This window comes from Bombus affinis, chromosome 13 (assembly GCF_024516045.1).
Source record: "Bombus affinis isolate iyBomAffi1 chromosome 13, iyBomAffi1.2, whole genome shotgun sequence".
Taxonomy (NCBI): Eukaryota; Metazoa; Arthropoda; class Insecta; order Hymenoptera; family Apidae; genus Bombus; species Bombus affinis.
This window is the reverse complement of record NC_066356.1, coordinates 870,233-894,234: the sequence shown is the minus strand read 5'-3', so window position 1 is coordinate 894,234 and position 24,002 is coordinate 870,233. Positions and strand designations below refer to the sequence as shown.

The 24,002-nt window shown below is 33.0% G+C and overlaps 1 long non-coding RNA gene across 4 annotated transcripts; it reads left to right on the top strand.

Annotated features, from left to right (window-relative positions):
• The first annotated feature begins 4,698 nt into the window (after positions 1-4,698).
• On the top strand, positions 4,699-11,714 carry LOC126923088 (uncharacterized). 4 transcript variants are annotated; one of them, XR_007713051.1, is made up of 7 exons: positions 4,699-5,003; positions 5,083-6,685; positions 6,801-6,868; positions 6,956-7,059; positions 7,201-7,304; positions 8,348-8,396; positions 10,653-11,714. It is a non-coding gene; the product is annotated as an uncharacterized LOC126923088 (long non-coding RNA). The 4 variants fall into 4 exon arrangements; XR_007713052.1 differs by having other exon boundaries at positions 8,348-8,713; positions 9,529-11,714; XR_007713053.1 differs by lacking the exon at positions 8,348-8,396.
• The last annotated feature ends 12,288 nt before the right edge of the window (positions 11,715-24,002 follow it).

The following is a 24,002-nucleotide window of genomic DNA, read 5'->3' as shown; positions in this document are numbered from 1 at the left end:
GAAAATTTGTGTCACCATAAAATTACGGAGTTATTAATAACCGACTATATTGTTCGTTATGGTACCAATAATATTGTATAGTTTACATTCGATGTAATCAGTTTACTTCATCGACAAGATTTAAAACGTATGTCACCCGCAGAATCCAATTCAAAGCCTTAATGTTAACTATTGGCTTTTCTTAACCATCGATATGAAAGTGAGTTAACATTTTCAATCAGCCCCTGTATACTTAACAAATATTGTATTCAAACTTGCGAATAACGAACGATTGTTTATCGATCATAAATTTTGACCACATCCATTAAGTTGTGGTATCGTTTCGTTAAATTTATGGTGGATAGAGAGGTCGCAAATATTTCATGCTAAAGTGCCCGTCGCATAGTGACGTACTATTAATGTGTAATATTAAGGTATAACCGCCTCGCGCATAATGTAATTCCTGATGTTGACTAGTTGATAGCATTGTTAGGTGCCATATTTTGTAGCAAGACGATTATTTAAATCGAAGGAAATATATACGATACAATGGTGTTGTCCTCGGCACTTTCATTATGTTTTTGAGAAACAGAGTTCAAATCTGACGTACAATACTAACGTTACAAATACGTGAAATGGAAAACGAATCGCCTTTAGGCGATCCTTATCGTTATTTTCACCGCCAGTCAATCTTTTACAATTACTAAGGGAATATCAATTTTACAAAAACATTGTTCTCGACGAATACTCTTTAAATTACTTAATTGTCAACAAATTTGAGAGTGGTTCAAAATCATTTCTCATATTTGAAGATTTTCGTTTTTATCGATTCACAAAAGGAATCGTGACCTGAAAGGTCATGAAGCGTAGAACGCGTTAATTAGTTTCACACAAAATACATTGTTCGGATAGACAATACGTAACAGATACCCGCTTGAAAAGGGAATTGTTCGTTTTGAACCACACGATAGTGAGACGTGACAAAACCGAATATTATTGGGTAGTTAATTTCTATCTTTTTTTTCTTTTAAGTGAACTGTGAGTGAAACAACTGAAAGCGATTTCTCGAGATTTACTTGGAATAAAATATTTTATAAAAAGATTAAAAGATCAATTAGTAAAAATTTTGCGCAGAGATTGCGATTTGTTCATAGAAAAATACATAAAAGAATAAGGTTATTTCAAAGAGATTCAATTTACTTTCAGATAATATCTATTGTAATTTTATATTTTTTACTACTTCTAACACAAACATACAGGCGGTACAAGTTTTAGTTCTTTAGTAATCAAACGATAATTCTTCACTCTCATTCCACTATATCCTGTTCGCAGAAATGCATTTCTTCGTTCCTTTAAATCCAGTTATATTAAAATCCATTTACTTGTAATGTAACCGAAAACGTACCGAACGTAACTGAAAATTAACTTTTCCACTTTCAGCGTTTAAAATATTCTTACGTTACTCTCGAAGTAACTTTTCTTGTTGGTTACGCGCTCATTTTCAACGAAAACAATGTAAATCTTATCACATAGCGTCGAGCGATAATCTTTGAATAAAGGACCCCATCATGTTCATGAAGGCACCGAGGAAAAGTTAGGCTTAAATCCTTGGAAAAATTGAGGGAAATTTGTCTAATCCGCTGCTGCTCCATGAAACGCTTCCTCAAGCTCAGTCGGAACAAAAATTCGATGAATCCAGTTTTCTAGATATTTTGTAATCAGAATATAAGCGTAGAAACATTGTTACTCATCTCGAAATAAAATATCAGAATGTGCAATACGAAATTTGGACAAAATAGGTAAAAGGAAGGTATTTTGCTGAAATGCAAAAATGATTGAATGAATGAATCGACTGGATATGAACATGAAATGAGTAAATTAATATTTTCATCGCGAGGGAGATAGCTCGTGGCGATTGTCCTGTGGAAAGCGACGAAAATCCTGCAATTCTCGGTTTACAAAACGTCACGTAGTAAGAATAATTTTCAAGCTTTGAATAACCCGGATAAATTATAACCTGAATTAAACAGCGAAATTCGTTGTTCCGTTGCGAAACGTGTGAATTCGCAGCGCTGAAGCAGTTGCTGATTGTCGTTCGTTATGATCCTGATCGTGTTGTTGTACGAAGGATGGAATTGAATTACTTATTCGGCTAGTGGAAGTGACATATATTCTTGATCGTGTAATCATTAGTGGGATGATTGAATGACTTCTACCCGATTGAGCTTCGACATCGCCCGGTTGCTGTTTCAAGATCACGGAAGGTATGGTTTGGAATCGAAATAGAACGATGAAAAATGACAGGGTTGCATAAGCGTTTCGTAGTGACGTATTTAGAATGTTCCGTAACCGGCGGAGCGTGCTTCATTTTTTATCGTAAATTGATCTTTCCGATTTTTTATCGTGAAATTTTTTAATAATGTTGGAGAATCTATTTCACTTACACAGAGGTATCAATTTGTTAGTTTACACATGAATAACTTTCCTGCTCCTTGTCATTCTATATGAAAAAGTAAACAGAAAACACAGAATAGATATTTCTCACGCGAGGGCTATTTTCTAGAAAATTGATCTAAATATTTATATTTATATTTGTACAGACTAGGTTGGTACTTATGAAGTTCTATGGTGGTAGTAAATAATAATGATTAACAATAGATTGCGTGGTGCAGTATTAAATAATAAATAATTATAATTACTATGTTGCGTGCGAGATAAAATTATGTAGAATTGAAACAATGTAGCTATCGTATAACGCCAAATACTGAACTATGGAAAACTAAAGTATTAAAAATAGAAATGATTCTTGTTGAACGCGTTTCTTGTTGAACACGCTTAAGGAAGACAAATTATAAATGTGTTTAGATTGTTATTTTTCTGAAAAATGTAAGTACTACATAACCGTAAGATCATGCACTGTAAAGTTTCTCGTTATCAAAAGAGGCATATTACTGTTCTGCTGGGAGAAGTGCAATAAGAGGCACACGAATAACTATGCTTTCTTGTTTAATAAGCAATTATCATTTCAAGTTTCTTTCAACTTTGACATTTACGTATGTGGGAGTTCCTTCTTGTTAATGAAACTTGTACGATATATGACATTCAGTTTCGAGGAAGTTTGAAGTAATAACAAACCCTTCTCTAATCTTCTGTGCTACTATACATTCTCTCCTCTTGCACTGTATTTATAGTTTAATTTATTCTGGGAGATTAATTCACAAAAAAGATGTACCTATCAACTTTTTAATTTGTTACAAACCATACTCTTTATCCATGATTTTACCAAAAAATAATTGGAAATCAATGACAGTTTATGCAAAAACATTTCAATGAATTAGTCCAGGATTTCTTTGTGATAATCTTACGCTATGTCGAAAGTATAAAACTCACTTATGGAAATGTACAAGAAATTTTTAGAAATCAATTTACTATCTTTCACAATACACAGTTTTATATCAGATTATGGCGTTTCCTGCATCAATTAAAATACGTGCTAATTCGCAATATCACTGAAGTTCTATGGTGTTCATAATAAGTAGCCACTAAACTAACCATCGAAAACCTGCAGGATTTCATGTAACGACGTAGCATTACTGTACGTACAGCTTATGAACGCAGATTACAACATGAATGAAAATTGCGGAGAAACGTTCTTAAGCGTAATATTTTTCGATATCTGGCAATTTACCTGTATTTCCTGCAAATATCTACTGGGTTTTTATATAACTGTTACTCGCAATATTTTTGAGCGTTTAAAATAGAATTTTTCTTGCAAAATATCAATTCTTTTTATCGAATTATTAAAACGTTGTAATTATCATTTCATTGAATTTATATGACTGGTGTGTAGTAATTCGGATTACAATACAATTGCAATACAATTAAAATGCGGTATCGTTGAAAACTCTTTGACTTATTGTATAAAGATAACAGGTACAGCAGCACATTCACGATACTGTCCTGGCATCTGAATATTTCGATGAAAATCAGAATCTTGCAATAGGAACTTAATACAACAGCGGAAGTATCGTACATTGGAGGAATAGAATACTATATGTATATAGAAGGAGAGCCATGCCACCAGTTTTCGTTATACAATTCTGTTACATGTGCTTTCTTAGTAATAAAAGTAGAGAATAACAACGAAGATTGACGAACTGTTTAAGAAAAGGACAATAGAATAATAGAAATATGATTTACTAACTATGATTACGATCTTCTAATACGTTTCTCCCATGTTAATATAAATATGGTACAGTAATGCAGACATTAAGCAAAGAAAGTAAGCGTTCGTATGAGACAAAGTTATAGAATATTAGTTTCAATTATGTGCCGTTAGTAATTATGCTTTAAAGTTATTGAGATCATAGAATGACAGTAGATATCTTTGTAGAGGAAGAAGGATAATAATTTGAAAAGGATGATCGTACTTTCCCATTTTAAAACGCTCGTTTTCTAAGGAAAGCTTAATGAATTATTAATTAATTTTATAATACACATATTATTAACAATGGATTATTTATTATATATTATGTATGTAAATAGAATAATTCAATTTCTTTCTAAACCTGTTATCCATTTACTTTGTATCTTTATTATTTTTAAATCATAATGAGTTAATTAGATAAGATTTCTAAGGTGTTAGAATTTCAATTTGGCGCGCGGCGTTGTGTAGAACGCACACTGATCTCTCCACCAATTAGAAATTCGCAAGGTGACGCTTCGGTGGAGGGCTACTATTCCGTTGTTAACCGTCGTCGCGATTAGACGTATTTCTTCGAGTCAGATCTGTAGCGTAACCTAACCTTTTGATGGCGTCAGTTTTTCATTACTATTGTATTACTGTTTATACGTTGTGATTAATATTGTTTAATTAATGCACGTTTACGTTATCCTTTACTGAACATTTTGGTAGTAAAATCAGGTAATCACGAGACTTATTTTGTTCTTTTTTCTTTGATCGTTTATTCGATTGTCAGACTTGCCGGTAGGTTCCCGTATCTTCTTGCAAGATAGTATTCTAGGTCGGTTATCGTTTCATTTTACTATAATTGTTATTAATATCATTTGTTTGGTTAATTTCTTGGTTTTTTAAATATACAGATTGTTGGTTGATTGCTGTTAACTACAGAGATGTCATGAAAGAAAATGAAGCATAAAGAATAAGCATCAATGTCTTTTTCATGCAGATTTGGTAATGCTAAATTTATTAATTAAATAGCAGTTACAGACGTATGTATACTTTTTCATTAGATTATTGATAATATTATGTATGTTTATTTCTTGATGTGTTTGTCATGTAATTTACAATATGCATATAATCGCCTTATAACATAATTGAATCATAAATAATCACGTAGTTTATTGAGAATATCACGATAAAGTTAAAAAAGATTGAAGACGTCACTCTATATCGATTTAAGTGTCAATATTATTGTAATTACGTTTAATTATTATCAATTTCTTTCTTTTTATTAAATAACTTAAACGTGATATTTCATTGTTTCAATTCATATCACAAAATAGAGTTAGAAAAGATGAAATAATTTATTTTTACATTTTTCTGCGTTTCGAAACCGACGCTCTGCGGTAGTATGGATTGTAAATATCTAACATTTTTTTTGCCGGAAAAGTACGAGGTAACTGATATGTTCAAACGTGTTTCAACCAGTGCAAGATCACACGCGGATTTTGCGTAGTGTTATTATGCCTTGAGGCATGTTTTATTTTGGAACTTTGATTTCTTGCAAACGTTCTTGAATATTGTTAACACGCGGCATAGTTTATTGTTACGAATCATGCTCTACATTTCGGTAACAAACGTTCAAACTTTATAATTCCTGCAATTCAATCGTATTACATTTGCAATATTTCTGAATATTTGCAATAGTAGAAAATACTTTTTAGTTCATAAATAATGTTTTACATATATATATATATATAATATATAATAATAATTACTTCATAAATATATATATTTTTTTTTATTCATACGTATATTTATGATATATATATGAGTATACGCACACACACATATTCTATTTTTTAACAATATTTATAATACTATTAATATTTATAATTCTATTAATGGAATATGAAAAATAATCACATATTTTTAAAAAGAGGATAGTATTTCCCTAACAAACGCTCAAATACAAATAAAAAGGAAGATATGAAAATATTTCTTTACTTCTTTTTCTATTATACTAATTTACACTAATTTAGTTTTATGTCCAGAGGATTTTTATGATCGCGAGCAATACAATCGGTAGAATTACTTATTGCTCCGTAATAGATCTTCAAATATTTTTCAGAGCACACTAGCTCTAATTGATTATCGATTGTCACGCGCGAAACTAGTTTTCAAATTTTATGAAGTAAATAATTTGTATGGTAAATTAGTCATTTGTTCGCAGGTTATAATCTAAATGCGCGTATTAAAATCCTTTATTTTTTCTTTTTTTAATACATATTTTTTTTTATAAAAATTCCTTTTTGAAATTAGAATCAGTGCTTCGTGCAAGAGGATTCAGTCTCTCCAATATTAAAGAATATAAGTATCTTGAATACCGTGCTGATTATTAACATTACTTTTTCTAAAAACAAGTTAAGAAGAAATAATTTATGTTTTGTTATAGATTTATTATCTGAATATCTAGTTCTTATTATTTGAAGGGGACCTAGCAGTGCTTCAAAATTTAAAAGCGTAAATATCTTTATACATTGTATTTCAATTAATTTTATTTTTTTTATAATCAAAATTTTCTAATAGTTAATACTGCCTTTAGAAGTGATTTATAATATTTCATATTTTGTTAAAGATGGTTGACATACTCCCCTTCTTCCTATCTTCTGGTAGGAATCTAGCTATGCTCCAGCAGCCAAAAGTGTAAATATCTTTGTATATCATATTTCAATTAATACTATTTCCCATTTTATCATTAAACTTTTCCAATAATTAACACTATATCTTTAGGGATAAATTGTAATATTCTACATCTTGTTAAAGATGTTTCACACCCTTCTCTGCTTTTTCCTATCCTCTGGGGAGGATCTAATGGTGCTTCAGAAGCCAAAATTGTAAGTATCTTTGCATACTATATTATATCTCAATCAATCTAGCCGAATTTTTTCTATTGATGTCGAACTCTCTGAAATAATTGACATTGTACATTTAAGAATAACTGTAACGTTCCACATTTTTTTCGAAATTTTTCACAGTCGTCGTCCTCGTCGAATTTGATAGTCCATGCTTGATAACGACCATCGTGATGATTTCTTCTGGGCTACTGCAATATTGATGGTAATATCCTCGGTGTTCAATGGTGAGTCGCATACATTTTTATTCTTCCAGTCATTCAATCATGTCGTAAGATGAAAGATACGAGTCGACACGTGTGATTGGCTATATTTTTCGTCGAATTTTTTTTACGAGCATACTGACCGCTGGTATTTATTATACCCATAAATAGTAACACATATTTTTGTGATTTATTTATTAGTTCAGAATAGGTTTTGTTGCACATCGCGGTTTTTGATAGTTAATTCAAACGCGCGTATTTGAGAATTTATAAAATTAAAACGTGTTCAATATGAATATTTATAAAAACTAAATATTCATGCAAATATACATCTATATAAATATAAATAGTAAAGTAAGCTATGAATAGCGAAATATCAAATATTGATGTAACTTTATTTGAGTATTTCGTAGCAGGGAAATCAGATACTTTCCGACTTCATTACTATCAAAGCTGCAAATATTACACGATAGTAATAACAATAGACACTATCGTTATTATTAGATGTAATAAGTAATTTTCAATTTCATGTTTCTGCTTTATGATACTATTGATTTATTTAATTATTTGACTTCTACATTATAAGCTTCAATACAATTGAATACATAAAGATATTAAAGTTCAATTTCCGCCACACGAATGTATGATATTTTAAGTACAAGAAGGAATTTCGCGACAGAGTTGATTTTTAAATCAAAGCAATAAGTTTGAAAAATTCTTTTGTATCTTCGAAAATGTACTTTACTGAGAAAATTGCCTGAGATTATTTTTATCAATATTAAATTTAGTATCAATTATCCCACTGATATTTGTCTTTCTTCTAATAAGTATATTTCTCACTTGTTGCTAATTTTTTTCAATTAAGTGTTAAAATTTCAATAATATAATAAAGTAGATCCAATTAAGTAAAATTAATAAGTTAGAATTATTACAATGTAAAATAAAGTAATAAAATACAAATTTAAAGAATATTAGTCTGCCAATTACAAAGTATAATATAACAGACAAGCCAATCAGCTTTTTAATTCAGGATTTTTATATTTAACCGCTTCCGTATCCACTGTTAGGATCTCACTCACGTGTCCAGATGCTATTTCAGTAGGACAAAGACCATAAGTACGATGATCATATATCGAATAATTTGCTAGGCCGATAATGTGTTAGTGTATCGTGCATGACATATTTTCCACATGTGTGTCTGTGGTTAGATTATGGAATTGTGTCATTCTGACTTTTAATTCATATACTATAATTTCAAGCATCAAAACAGATTCATACAAATAGTAACCTAATTGCAATGTGCAATAACAGTATCAGATCCAATATTAAATAACCAGATTATAGATAGCGATATTATTAATCGTATTATTATATCTTATATCATTTGTGTCAATAATATAATTTTCTTAAGAATATGTATGAATACTTATGAGGTGGTATGTGTTGCCCGTGATAGTTGTTGTTGCTGGCTGTAGATGTCGCTGCTGATTTTCCTCCTAATTTAGTTGTGTAGAAGAAAAATCGGATTCCGATCGCCGGGATTCAAACCCGGGTTCCGAACGTTCGTAACCTAAGGCGCTAACCACTTCTTTTTTTTTTATTTATTTGTTTATTATTACCAGATTTTGTGTATTACATATTTGTATTTTCCATAATAAACGATGAATTCTGGTTGTGGGGTGTTTCAGGCAAAAGTACCGATACGCGACGGCACGACATAGCCATGCAATATTACATTTTAAGGCGCTAACCATTGCGCTGCCGTCGTCCGACACTAGTTAGTGTCGAGTGGTGGTATTTGGCTTGTCGAGTGCCGCCACAGTACCCCCTTACCAATGATAACGATATAATCTTAATGTGGTAAAGCGTCAGCCGATTGTTGTCCAATTTGTGCAGATATTGCGCGAAGTCTTGGATGTGGCCATATATACCTCTCTGTACGGTTCGGGGCGTTCCGCGTACGGTCGTAGGCCTCTGTTGCTGTTTTTGGTATGACATGCTGGTAGTGATGCCCATGAACTTTACAATGACTACATCGCTCCTGGCTTGGTTGGTCATCGTCTTGTATCCTGTCACCTGCATTGCGCGTCGATCGGAGGTGAGGTGTCGAGGTTTGTTGAAGATGGAAGGGCTGTTCTGTGTTCGTAGTAGCGACACAGTCTTAGATTCACGATGATGGAAGTCTCGGTAGCGCTATCACGGTCACACTTCTTTTCGCTGTCGATCACGTCGGGGTCATCAATTTGAGGTGGTATGTGTTGTCCGTGATAGTTGTTGTTGCTGGCTGTAGATGTCGCTGCTGGGGTACTGCTGATTTTCCTCCTAATTTAGTTGCGTAGAAGAAAAATCGGACTCCGGTCGCCGGGATTCGAACCCGGGTTCCGAACGTTCGTAACCTAAGGTGCTAACCACTGCTTTTTTTATAGTGTTTATTGACCAGTATTTGTGTATTACATATGTGTATTTTCCATTATAAACGATGAATTCGGTTGTGAGGTGGTTCAGGCAAAAGTACCGTACGTGACAGTACGACATAGTCATGCAATATTACATTTTTTTTAGGTTTACACTTGTAACTTAAATTTAAGTCGCTGTAGAGCGGTGCTTATGTACAATATTGTCTTTTTTCTTTCCATCTCTGTCCTGAAAACCTGGTCGTAAAAACAGGACAGTTCGTTAGTCTATTTGGTTTCGTCGCTAACCACTGCGCTGCTGTCGTCCGACACTAGTTAGTGTCGAGTGGTGGTATTTGGCTTGTCGAGTGCCGCCACACTTATAACTAAAGTAAAGGTTTACACGGATCTTATCATATTCCTTGCAATGTTCACTAGCCTTCATCAGTCGATTACAGAAAATAGTACGTGTATTAGAGTGTGCAAATTGTTTGTTAAACTCGACGACTGTCGGAGGCATCTTGGAACGTCTCTTTAATGAAAATCCTTATGCCCGGGCTATGTATGACAACCATGGAGCGAGTGTGTTACTGTGTCTGTCTCTTGCCATTTTGTTATAAATAGGACTGAATGGAATACATAGCATACTTTCTAGTATGAGTGTTAAATCATAATTAGGTAGGGCAGCCGTAGTCTTTGCTCTAGGCATGCTTTCGCGTGTTCAACCAGTCCCAGGAAATTTGAAGGTGAAGCTAGAATGAATGGTGCATGTCACTCGTCTCCGGTTTTACCCTCGATTCTTCAACTTACGCGACTATGGTCGTGAGTAGGATTCTAAACTAATGTTTATTTATTGCGCGAGCGTGCATGTGTGAACATACAGCGATCATTATGATCGTTGGTCAATCATGTGTCTTTGAATCAACTTTCACGATTTATATTTTTATTCCGCCTTTATAAATTATTTTTTGTTTTGCAGTCAGAAAGCTTCGAGCTAGATTTAAGTTTCAGCAGGCATTGCACCCGAAGAAAAAAGAGGCTACAACCCAAACAGACCCGAAAAATTTTCCATAGAAGAGGGTTCTGGATCATGCAAAACATGGAAAGCCATTCTCATTACTATTTTGTCACTATGCTCGTTTTTAATATCTGCAGTTGTAGTATTTTTCTTCTTTTTTGAAGGAGGGGGAGCAATGTATATATCTCTTTGTTTTTATATTTCTATTTTTTTTTTTGTTAGTGTTGTGAAAGATTAATCACAGTTTGAATTAGAGTTGCGGATAAAGTGTGGATAAAGACACATACACATGTGTGTCCCATGCTATATCCATTTACCTTATTGTATTTAGATTCTTAGATAGATAAAAACCTTGAACAAATCATTACATTTTTATAAAGATAAGGTGTATAACACTTTCAGATCTGCGATAGTACCTATACAATATTTTAGGTTGACAAAGATCCATGGTATTTCAGGATATGCAGAAAAGTAATCAAGCTTTTAAAAGGTATATTCATCCCACACGACACCCCTTTCCTTTTCCTTGTTATAATTAGATACTTTATATATATAAGACAATTCGGATTTATTGTAAAATAAGGATAAATTTATGATTAGGAAGGATGTTTCTGAGTTGGAAGGCTAGTTATTTTATTATTAGATGGGAATAAATTTAAAATTAAAAATTAAGATAGGTATTTTTTTGTTATAGAGTTGCTTAATAGTTACTTTTTAGTGGAAATCTTATATGATATGTATATTGTTAGGGAGGGATAAATTTACAGTTAGAAAATCTGTTTTTGAGTTAAGCAGTTAATGAATAATTATTTTTTAGTGGAGATTTTATACGATATGTGACACGATAACTACTATTACTATCTATTAAATACAATAATTAATTGTGTATATATTTATGACGTATTAATGGCTAAGTGCATGTGTAATTACTGATGGTTGGCATATGTAGTTAGTAACTAAGTAATAGAGTAATGTAATAATGTAATAAAGTAGTTAATAAATATATTAATCTTTTATAAAACATTTAATTCTGTTTTCCTCATCTTACACTCGTTAACTGTCAGTTACTCTATAATTTTCTGCACCGTGTATGAAACAGTATCTTATATAGAATTACATAATTAGTTTAAAATTTAATTTTTAGATTAGCTTTCCGTGTCAGTTTTCCTTGAATCTTCTATTATTGCGTATTTTGCATAACAATTAAAAGAATGAACGTTTTGCAAACGCACGCTCTGAGGAGAATTTTTTTACATACTAATGTTCCAAATTTAGTTTTGATGTTTGCTCGTAAAAGAAAGGTGGGTGGGCCAGTATGTCGTTATCCCAGTAAGCCCTTCGAGGGTCTCAAATCGCAGTATCTTCACTTGGTGAGACTTGGGCAATCGTATTATTTGATATACAATTATTAATTGTGTCATTATGTACAATCGTTTCCTCCAAGTTTGTTACTTGGATAATAATTTTATGAAATAATAGTATTATTTTTCATTTTGTCAATTTCGTATCATCGCATTTGATGGGAAACTTTTTGTTAGAGATTATAATTAATAGCCATGATACAATTATGCTATAAAGGTAAATAATATGAACTGATTGACTACTATTGCAATTATATTTTTATATAATTAGAATTCAGAATTATTTAAATATGTATTAAAAACCGTGAAGATTATATGAGTTGTTAATTAATTTAATTTCTGCAACTTTCGTCCCACTTTCATTCCAATATACTTGCTATCTAATAAAATGGAAGTCACAGCAGAGATGTAAAATGCGAAAACAACGGTAAATAGGATAGCATTGCTTCCTAGATAATTTACGAAGCTGCTCGTGCAAATTATTATCTCGATTCAAAGGACTAATGAACAAGCTTCGTCAAATTAGTTCCTCCCCATTGTATCCGGATAAACAGAGAAGATATAATTAGTTGGGCTGGAATAACACAGCCTTCGGGCGTGTAAACTTCTATTAGTCTTGCTGTTTTATGTTAATTAGCATTCTGTGGATTTCTACTGTGTGACGTATTCGAAATTATAAAATTTTTCATTAAATAACTACCGATGTAATCGCTGGAAAATTCTTTACCTTTTCTACGACGTTTCCACGACGAAAGTCTTAGTTCCCTAATTTTCAAAATTTCATTTCGTTCATTTATCACGATCCGTTGAATATCTTTTGAATATCTTTTCTTGTATTAGTTAATTAATATCCTCTTTTGGTGTACACGATAATTACATAAGATGTAGAAGCATAATAGGCGGGAATGTTAGAATGTTAGAAGTATCATGGAAACGATACTTCTATTAGACACAGAGAAATGGAAGGTAATATCAGTGTATAAAAGTGGTGCAGCAACAAAATTATCGGAAATATTAAAAGAAGTAGGGTAGCAAAAAGATACCGAAGAAAATTTGTTATTCAGAGGCGACTTTAACGCTAAAATGAGAGCCCAATGGGAAGTGCCATGGAACGATGAGAAGGAGGATAGACCAAGGAACTCCAAAGATAAACACGTGAACAGCTAAGGAGAACAGCTCATAAGATTAATAGAGAAGATGGGTTAGAGTATCCTCGGCGGTAATATAGAGGGTAATATTGACCGAGATCACACCTCTGCCGTAATAATGGATACCTCTATGGCAATAGATTATGGAATACCGAATGAGGCAACGTGGGAAAAGATAACGTGCAGACGAGTAGTGTGCAGAATAGAATCGTTTTCATTTAGAAATAATCACGAAGACGTTCATAGAGAAGAGAAGGGTGGAAGAACCTTTGTCGGTAAACAGAATCAAGAAATGCAAGGAAAGATCAGAAATATTAAGATTCGAGGAAAGTGAGTTTTACATGATGAAATAGCCGAACAAAGGGCATATCGATATTTAAATATCGTTGAACAAACAGCGTATAAAATAGTTATAGGTTAATTTCGAATACCTATAAAACTCAATATATCTCCTCTATAGAAAATTGTCTTTCCAACAACTTTTTAAAATATTATAAAGCGATAAAGCTCGTTAAATTACGCTGACCAAGAATCAAATCCATCATACGAATTTCATGTAAAGAGGAATGAGCAGATAGCATAGAGTGTGCAAGAAACAAATTGCATTTTCAGATTTATTCTCAACGAAAGAAGAAGTGCTGCAAACAAATGCGCATCACGAGATATGATATTTTTGCGGATTAACATCCGTTCCCACTCTTCAAAACAATCTCATTTCCATTGGAAGAAAAAACAATGAGATAGAGAAAGCTTAATCTTACACATAAAACTCGACCGCTTACTCATATATGTACATATATAGAAGGAAGAATTCTCTCACCTCTGTGAGCAGCGGAAAGAAAGCTGCTTTGCATCGAGTAGAAATCCAATTTCGAAGCGGAAAAAGCGCTCGGAATCCGATTCTGCGAATAACAGATCGATAACGCGACGCCGGAACAAGTTGCATCTCTCTTTCACTATTACGTATCCCACTGATGGAGGATGAAAGAACCAGTTTTAATCTGGAAGGGACGGATCAAGTGTGATCGACAAATATCCGATGGTGAAAACGTTCACACCAGGTTGGATTAGCGAGATTAGTTAAATTCTGGGTAACATGTGTTCCTCCTATCGAGTCCCTGATCACGGATGGTACATGTGGAAATCCAAGTTTGAAAGCATATGAAACAAGAGTAAAAGTCAAGCAACCAGAACAACCATACATAAAAAATTTGGATATAGTGTGTAGTAAAGGATTGATTTTTTTCATTCAGTGGACAAATTACGCGTATTTGGGAAACTTTGAGTTATCGTTTTCGTAATTTAATAAAACAGGTCGAATATAGTTAAGGGTTAAGATTCTTTTTATTAAATAAATAAATTGGAATTAAGAGTACTGGAAAACCTTTTAGTAATAGTTTTTGTAATTTAATAAAAAGAGTCGGATGTAATTAAAGGTTAAGATCTTTTTTATTAAATAAATAAATTGGAATGAGGAGTATTGGAAAAACTTTTAGCAATCGTTTTTGTAATTTTATAAACAAATGTTCGTATGTAATTAAAGGTTAAGATCTTTTTTATTAAATAAACAAATTGGAATGAAGAGTATTGAAAAGCTTTTAGTAACCGTCTTTGTAATTTAATAGAAAAGGTCCGGCGTAATTAAAGATTGAGATCTTTTTTATTAAATAAAAAAATTAGAATTACGAATTTGAGGAAACTTCGAAGACTTCGTCGAAAATTCAAGATTCGTCGAAACTTTCAAACGTCATTTCGAAACGTATCAAATTTTTCGCCACATGTGTTCGCATTCGAAACGTTTTAGAGCGATACGTATGTGCATACTGTTATTTCCGATATCGTGTAAATCGGAAATAATGAATGTAGATATGGAAGTTTGGAGAGATACATGTCAGGGGTGAAAACCGTGAAAACGAGGTTGCAACTGATCCAGATTGCGCCTAGGGACGACATCGGAGCTTGGGTATTTGGATTGAACGCGAATCACGTGTCACCAGTCAATGGCAGAATTCATGAAGTGTATCTGTAAAAAGTGGGCGAGGGACTGAGGAGAGCTACCAGGAAGACGGAGAAAGGTGACAAAGGAATTGTAAGATCGGACGAAATAGTAAGGTAGGAAAAAGGAGAGGAGGGAGGCAAAAGAAAATTCGGAGCGATAAGTTTGCGTAGGCAGCTGCTGGAAAAACACGCTCGAATAGCGGAGTCAGGAAGTTCGGAAATTCCAACAGGGTTTAAGTTGCCCGAGATTTGGCCAAGCTTGACGGGAATTTTGATTTCGGCGAGTAAAGGAGGTAGGTTCCTTTTGACTCGACGAAAGCTGCTGGACAGAAGTTTCTCCTGTGCCAAGGGTGAAGGATGGGATAGAGGTGGATAAGGAAGGATATCTAGTTAATCACTAGGATTTTAAGTTCGGGTGGTTGCATGGAAAGATAGGGATTTTGAAAGCTTCTAAAACAGCGATTGTGTATTCTAGATTCGACATAGAATTTGATAGCGTTTTATTGTTTAATTGCCGTTTCACGTAATGCCACTATTTTTCTTTAGAACTTACAAGTCTCTCAAGATGTAATATTTCATTCAATTAATGAAAAATATATCGAACCAGAAAAGAATTTTGTGAAAACTTAAACTCAGGAAAAAATGAAATCATATGTCAGGGACATAATTATAGTACGAAGTGCTAATTGTGAATTTATTGATTGTCATTTTGCAATATTATAACATACAGTTTCACCTAATAATTCGGTCTAGTGTGACCGAATAATTGCGGGTTGAAATTACAACTGAAATGTCGGTAATTAATTAATTTAAATGAGGTAACAAACGGAATAATTCATGTTAAATTGAAATTCATTAACGAAATATCCTTCTTGCCGCAGAAATGGTTAATTTACAAATGTGGATTCGTCTCAAAATTCTCAAAGGTGTAGATCCGAATTTGCCTTAAGCCACGAGACAAAAATCATATGATAATGTGAGGTCCCCGCGGCTTTCTTTGTCGATTAATTCATCGAACTTCTTGAATGCGCTTTAAACTTTCGGAATTTGTCGATATCGGTGATTTCTCCTCAATCCTCGTTACACAGCTTTCAACGCCAGAATCGCATCTTAGAAATTCTTGAATAATTGCCAGCTGCTTCAATTCTGTATAAGAAATTAGAATTTAAAGGAAGGTGCCGAGAGCCGCGAGTGTCGTAAGTATGTAAACTTTTAACGAAGATCTAGCAATAGCAGGAAATGCTGTATGCGTGTGTATATGCTCTGCCTCGAAACTTTAAGGAGCAAAAATAGAAGTATGAAGAATCGGATAATGAATCGGACTACAATGCCGAAATTACGATTCTTGTAAAAAAAAAAAAAAAAAAAAAAAAAAAAAAAAAATGCTAAAACGCACGCGTTTTATTACATGAGTTAACTGAGAAGAAAGGAATTAAACAAAATAATAAATATTTCTTCGTAGTGTGCTAATTTTAAAGTTTTATGATGGAATATAGTCATAGAAATTCCAGGGGAACGGTGATCGCTTAGATGAAAATACAAAAGAAATATTTGATTGACAGAAGCTGCTCGTAAAACACGGAATCGAGTTAAAGACCTAAGCTTAGGCTCAAGGCAAGCGAGCCAAGTTAGTTTTACGTTTCTTCCGGAGGTAGTAAAGTGTAGAGAGATACGAAGGTTGTTGTTTGACAAGTTTGATTTTATTGCTATGATTAACATATCATATGAAACAGAGAAAGTGACTCAGAATAAAAAAAGTTCCTTACATTTAATTTTGAAATTTCATATATATAGATAATTTTTCCAATGAAACTTTCTGCACTTTTAAAAAGTGAATCTACAGTAAAGTTTTTTAAACTTCATTCTTTCAATTTTAATTAAACGCTTTAAAAGATCGTATCCTTTTTACATCGAAACTCTTCCACCGAAGTTTTTTTCATCTTTCTTTCATTTGACTTTATCGAAATATTCTATGAAATTAAAAATCAATCAATCGTACAACCATAGGCTTCGTTAAAGAATTTATCGTCAAGAGAACATTCGTTGATGCAGAATCCCAAAACACCAAATGCCAACGCTCAGCTCGATCGTTCTATTTTTCTATCAGGTTTTAATTGTACTTCCCATAGAGAGAATTCATTGGGAATTTATGAATACGATTCCTTGGAGGCAATAAAATTCCTAGAGATTCTGTTACGACGCGTAAAACATAATACATTTGATGAAATACTAAAGAAAATATCAATAACTTCTTCAATTTTCTCTTATAACACAAAACTTTTTCAAAAGTGTAGAACGTTGTCAAATTTGACTAAAGCGTGTGCGATATTTTTCAAACTTCTCCCAATAAAATGTTTCTAATCATATAACTAGTATGAGTAGAAAACTTTTAATCTTTGAAGATATATTAACAAGATATATTTGAACTTTTGTTCGTATAAGTTGATATTATGAAAGGGCGTTGGAAATATCAAGTAAAATGAATTTTTATTCAAATATTTCACTTCTGAAAAATATGTATAGTATAATTTATTGAAGGATTAAATTGAATTTCAGAAATTTATATCTCCGAAATAGCCTAAATTTTAGTTTTTCTATAGTTTTAGCTTTCATATCGCATGTTTGTTAGAAAATATAAAAATTTTTTTATATTGCTTCCTATAAAGTTCCACTCGTATTGTTATAACAGCATATTTCCATTGTTCCGCTTCCTCGGGAAATTCCATTTCTTTTTAAAATATTGTATCAATCCCGCTTGTGTTTCAGAAATGGGATTGTAAAATATGGTAATAATAAAATACTTTTACAGAATATTATACTAACGCAGAATAGACGATTTGGTGAGTATCAGCAATTTTTTTAAAACTGTAATATATCGAAAAGCACTATTTAAAAAGTTATTTAAAAAATATCATTAAAAGGCGTCCTAAATAATTCTAACGACGTGCGTTCAATTTTACTTTAAAACTAAAGCTGAATCTAACTTAAAACTAACTATATAAACGCAAACTAAGAAAGTAAACAGAGATCTATTAAGAAAGAAGTTCAATTTAATATTTCCTAATAAATCAAAATCCAAAAACCAAAAATAACGAATAAAGAATGAATTAAAAAAGAATTTAGTAATCAACCGGATCGTTACACGTATCTAACTCATGGTTTGTGCTCGGTAGTTTTTTTAATTTCTTTATCATAATTGCGAATTTCACTTATGGTTTAAAATATATTATGGATTCTTTTTTGTGGCGTGCTTCCTAGATTGAGATTAGGTTTAGGCTCAGTTCCAAAATAAAATTGGAAGTTGTTATAGTCGTTTGCGGCACGTTTTTTGTACTTATTTAAATAATCCCTTTTTACATATTGAAGTTTAAAAAATATCGAAAATACTAATTGTATACTATTACTAATATTACAATGGATGTTAGGCCTGTCTTGGGTTGCCTTTTCGAACGCTTCCTGCTTGCAAATCACGGATCTTCCGTTTAGATTTATGAATGCTTTAATAATCCCAAATAATTAAAGAGGAAAGAAAACCGCGTAAATGGAAAGTTATTGCTCGTGGAATGCGAAAATTATTACAATCTTTCGCTTTTAAAATACCTACACGCGGCACAGTTCAGGGATTTCTTGACTTGTGGATATGCCGCCACTTGTTTATTCTACTCGGCCCAATTCGTTCATCGAAACTAATTGCTGTTTACCTATTACAAAGGATATGTACGCAAAATCGCGATTAACATTGAACCGTAAATGTCATTAAAAAGAGTCTAAATTTTTGCTTCAATGCCATAATCTAATACAGTATCCAGAAATATTTCAATACATACAAAGAAAGAAATATTCAAAGTAAATTACCTATTACGGTGTAACGATATTTATAATATGATAACCTATATACAGTATTGTAGTAATATAGTATTATAAAATTCACACAGTGGAAGAAATAAAATTTGAATGAAAGCTTGCGCTTTAAAGTTTGTGAAATTGTATATCGTGAAATGTGGTCGAGCTTCTGCTCTGGAAAAAAAAGGACGTTTAAGCGAGGCCTATCATTATCCTTTCTCGCCGAAACACGACATCCCAAAGCGGTTTAAATGCAAATGTGTTATAAAGCCGACACGGTTCCGACTGCCCCGTTATTTGCACGTGAACATTGTTCCAATTTTAGTTTCAATCGCGACACGTTGTTTCTATATGTTTTTTAGAGTTACGATGAAAACGTTGAACGTTTACGAACAATGAAATTTTTCACTCTTCTCCTTAATTAATAACGAATATCGAAGAGAAAGGTACGACGGCACGCAGAAATTCACTTGTGTTTCAAAGTGCCATATTTATTTTTTGAGATTTTTAAAAGTGTTATTAAAGAGGTTTCACGATTGTGTTTCTGTGGTTGGAAACTCGGCGATTAAAATTTATACCGTTATTTTAACTTCATTTCCCTATACGAGTTTGTGATTAGTTTATAATTAATTCTTTGAGCTCTTAGTTTATAGGAACTAGTTGAAAAGCGTCAGAGCGTTTAGCAGACACATCGTACTGTTAGCCTGAGGTGCTTGAAATAAATAATTTACTTTACCAAATTAATTTTATTCAAACGAGGTATATCAGAATGATGTAGAGATATGTACATAAGAAAACAAAATTACAAAAGGAACATGATATTAGTGGCTCATCTGGAATCGGACGATTGTTGAATTTGCAACTGCCAACTATAATATTGGTTCACCCAGAGGCACGTTTCAAACGCCAAACGAATATCCAGCTAATATCCCGAAAGTAATCTAGCGACAATCCCAAAAACGAGAGATTCCTCCCCTGATTAAGCGACGAAACAATCCCTTTAACGCTTTTAATCTTGTGGCTCACACCTCCTCGGATCAGTCCCCTGACATCTGACCATTCCATCTCTCATCGGCTGTTTATATTCGAAGATTAAACGCATTTCTTCTGTGCCAGAGGGTTTCGAGAGAAGGTAGTTTCGATGTCTCAAAGGAAATCTCATTAAACCCGTAATTACAATTTCGCTACCTTTGCTGTTGTAATAATAAAGTACTTGGTTACCGCATAGCGAAACGCGACTTGGAAATCCGCCTCCGCTTCTCTATTTCTTCGTTCGTCGTTTTCTCCGGTTTCGTATCGCCACGCTCCGTCTCTTTTCCTTTCTTCTCCTTTCCTTTCTCTAATCCAGCGTTGTTTTCTTCTTCATCTCCATAGAATACTTTTTCTCAAGCTCATTTCAACTGGCGACACTGAGACTCGCTTTTGTTACACAAAATGACTCGTACTTCACCGATATTTCAAACTAATGTAAACGACCGTATTTGCCATTGGATAAATAAATTGCAATCTGTATGAATACTAATGCCGCGGCCGCGTGGATCGTAGGAATAAAGAAGCATATTAATACGCAATCAGGCAAACGCCGGATATCTCTAACGCGGTCTGAATAACATTAATTTTGTACGGCGAAAAGTATCTCGGCAATTTTGTGATTTTTATATGCGAAAAATAGTAGCATTTTATAGGAAAGTTAGGAATTGGTGGAATTTCGTTATGCTGCGGAATTTTGGAAAATGTTAGAAGTTCAATTAGATTTCATTTTTGCAAAGTTATTGAAATTGAAAAAGCTGTAGAATGGTAGCAATTTTATGACGCTGATGCATGTTCAAAATCGATAAAATTCTGTCGAACTAAAATTTACTAGAATTTCTGGAATTATTTCTAAACTAATCTAATAAATCGTTGTTAGATTTCAATTATCAGAAGTTTCATTTTGTATCGCGTTATAGGATTAAAGAAATCGTTGGGTTATTAAATCGTTGCACGTAAGCTGTAGTGACATTTTCGGTTATTCTGCGTTTCTTGGTACAGGTGGACGATAATAGAATCTAATAATACTGGAATGCGTTGGAAAATGCTTGAATCTTATAGATGAGGATTTCATAATGCGAGAATTTCGAGTGAAAAAATGAATGTTATCCTGTTTCTGGAGAGGAAATATGACTCGATGCTGTGACGTTGAATTCACATGATTTGCTATTTAATTAACAGAATATGTGAAACTCTAATCTACATCATCCTCCTCCGCTCGGACGATTTTAATCGTCGTTTCAATTACTACGTAGTATCAGACGATGTCGAAGCTTATCCATTACCTGAACATTAAATGCGCTTGATCAGAGCAGGACGCTTTCTGCCAACAGACATACAAAAAAGAAAACGAAAGAAATAATTTTTCTTTCGATCGAAGATTAATTTCCACTCTTGATTGCTCATAAGCTTCTATTTTGTCCTCGTCCTGACGCTTCTACTCTTGTCCTTGTTCTGACGATTCTACTTTTGTTCTCGTTCTGACGTTTTTACCTTTACTTTTGCCAGACTTTTTTTTATCACTTGTGTAAACGCGTGCCATTGCATTGCAATTATTACTGTAATTACTATGCCGATACCAAGAATAATGATTCTTGGAACTGTTTTTCAAGTCAACAGAAAGATAAGGATAGAAAGAAAAAACGTAATTTATATACATACATAGGATGGGACGACAATCGTAGTACTATCGGCCAGCGAGCAATTCTATATGAAAAGATAACTCGAAAATATATAGATAAAATATTTTCCTACGACGCTCTGTTTCGGAGAAAATCGAGTTTGAAAATTTGTAAAGTATACTTTAACATGGCTAAATACCAACTAGGTTGAATAAACAATTCACAAGAGATTATTATACATGTGAAAATAAGTAAAACATGTAAAATAAAATTTTTCTGTTTAAAGAGTTATTAAGAAAATAAATTTTAAACGTGTTTAATTACGAACTGGTCTGGTACACGTACATGATACATTTTCAAATTTATTTTTCTTAAGAATAAAGCATCTTGCGAAAAATGTTATGCTACATTTGTTACTTATTTTCTAAGTTAATTTGAATTCTTCTCGACTATTTATTCTTGTTCAATTCTGATTTAGTCATATTTTGTAAAGTTGATTTTCTCGAAAACGAAGCATCGAATGAACATATGTTGTAGCTAATTTACTTTTTATTTTTCACGTAGAATCATCACATGCTCGGTTGTACTACGATTGCCGCCCCACCCTGTATTTTGCTGAGATCACAATAAAGTTTAACATTTATTAATAGTAATATTAATAATATTCATTTATTATTTATTCATATTGATTGATGTTTAATAATAAAATTTACATTAAAAATAAATGGACGCATTCGCCAATGAATTCCTTTTGAACTTTCTAAATTTTCTGGCTCTGATCCTCTGTCAATATTCTTTTCCTACCTATTATTAGATTTGAAACAATCGAATGAACCCGAATTTACCAACGTATTTCAAGAGACTCTCGATATTTTCACGTCCTACACGAAGTATTTTTTGATTCTGCTTTTCGCAGAAATGTTTGAAAAGCCGAGCTTTCTTTCCACTGTTGATTCAATCTACAAATCGATCTTCGATAATTACTTTCTATCGTATCTGAAGTACGTTTTACGCGTGAGGCGTAATTATTCAAAATTTCTGTACGAACAACTGTTTTACAACTTTCTAAAACCATTTGCAATTGGTTTGTAACTGGGAATATTTGGCTTTCATAGAAGCGTTCACCGAGAGAGGCGGGATAAATGGCACGATCTCTTTGGGTAATTTCCAATTAAAGTCGATCTTTCCCCTTTAGTGGCGGTTTTTGCGATGATAAATTTAGTTGGCAAGCGGCAGCCACTGGAATGCGAGCTATGTAGATCGTAAAATTGCAGTGGCTTGGCGAAAGCTACGAAAGGGAAAGGAGAGAGCGATTGTAGGGGTACAAGTGAGCTTTCAGCGATAACATCTGGTCGCGGTATTTAGTCTTTTCGGGAACGCTCCATTTATGAAAGTGAAAATATTTCATCGCGGTTTCTACCATTCACATTTAAGAATAAATAAATCTAGTGGAAGCGCATCCTTTTCGTCTTAATTCCAACTTCTTTGACTTGATATTAAATTATGGTAATTTTTTCTTTCTAATGTCGATTTAGGAAATTCATCCTTTTCAGAATAATGTATTGGAATTTAATCTAGTTTCGCAATTAATCGTAAGAAAGAACTCGATAGTTGTAAGAAAATAGGAAATGTGTATTTCCCCATGAAAGTAGTAGAGATATGACCCAATACTGACTAAATTTGAGCGAAAGGATGATTAAGATCAAATCGAGCAGAGGGATTGTTCTGTTAAGAGACGATTATTCATTTAGTTTATCCCGCTTCCACTACCTATAGAATATTTTCTTGTAAAAGACCACCGGTTGAAGGATATTGATTGGCCTGTTTTATAAACTACCAATTACCTCGATAACTTGCACGTGGCCTAACTTTTCACTGGAATTTCGAGAACCAAATGCAAATGCATTGCAATCCAAATGCGATTGCATCTGACTATAGCTTTAGGAAATCAAAGAGCAGCTTTTGCTGAACTTTTATATAAACATCGTCTGCTCCTATTCTGCACCTCATCGAGATTATAGTTAATTTATGAGAATTTTAAAGTAGGTGGAATATAGGCAAATGAAATATGTTAACACAATTGTTATTTTCATCTCTGATATTTTCTCACTACTACTCTTATAAAAATGGCTAAGAAACAGAAATAACGCAGCAATCTTTCGAACATTTTAATATTTTCGTGAATGTACGGCCTTTCTCGACGTCAGGTACGTAAGTAGCAGCGATCCTGGAATATAATGCGTGCTACTATATTCCACCCCTACAATATCCAAGGACTATTCTAGGGAGAATTGCTGGAATTTAATTAAT